The sequence below is a fragment of the Octopus bimaculoides genome, chromosome 23 (genome assembly GCF_001194135.2).
Source record: "Octopus bimaculoides isolate UCB-OBI-ISO-001 chromosome 23, ASM119413v2, whole genome shotgun sequence".
Classification (NCBI taxonomy): domain Eukaryota; kingdom Metazoa; phylum Mollusca; class Cephalopoda; order Octopoda; family Octopodidae; genus Octopus; species Octopus bimaculoides.
In genome coordinates, this window is record NC_069003.1 from 37,564,228 (window position 1) to 37,564,861 (window position 634).

A 634-nucleotide genomic window follows, 5' to 3' on the forward strand; every position below is an offset into this window, starting at 1 on the left:
TATATATATATATATATATATATATATATATATATATATATATATATATATTCAGATATAAACTAGAAGTAACTCATTTTCATACACTCACTCACACACACGCACACACACACACACACACACAGATATATATAACTACATAAACGAAGGAATGACAAAATTATTGCATTTGTTATTTGGTTACAATCATTTGGATAATTAGTGGATTTTTTATATTAATTTACATGCTGGATCATACAATTAAAAAATTATGTAAATCTATACAATGTTAAATGGAAGTTCCATCAATCATCTCTTCAGACGAGTTACACTACCAGTATATATAGCTGAATTTAGCCTAGTAACTATAACGAGAGGGAGAAACTTAGAAGATCAGTGTAATTAATTTAACAACAAGCTGTCATACTATTGAGATACGCCCAATTAGAGGAGTTATGAAGACAATGTGTGCTATGAGTTCTCCTTCATTCGATGTATTATAACCAACCAAGACCACACACACACACGAAACAGTTACGTTTGTTGTATGTTCATATATATATATATATATATATATATATAAATATATATATATATATATATGTGTGTGTGTATATGTATATATATATATATATATATATATATATATATATAT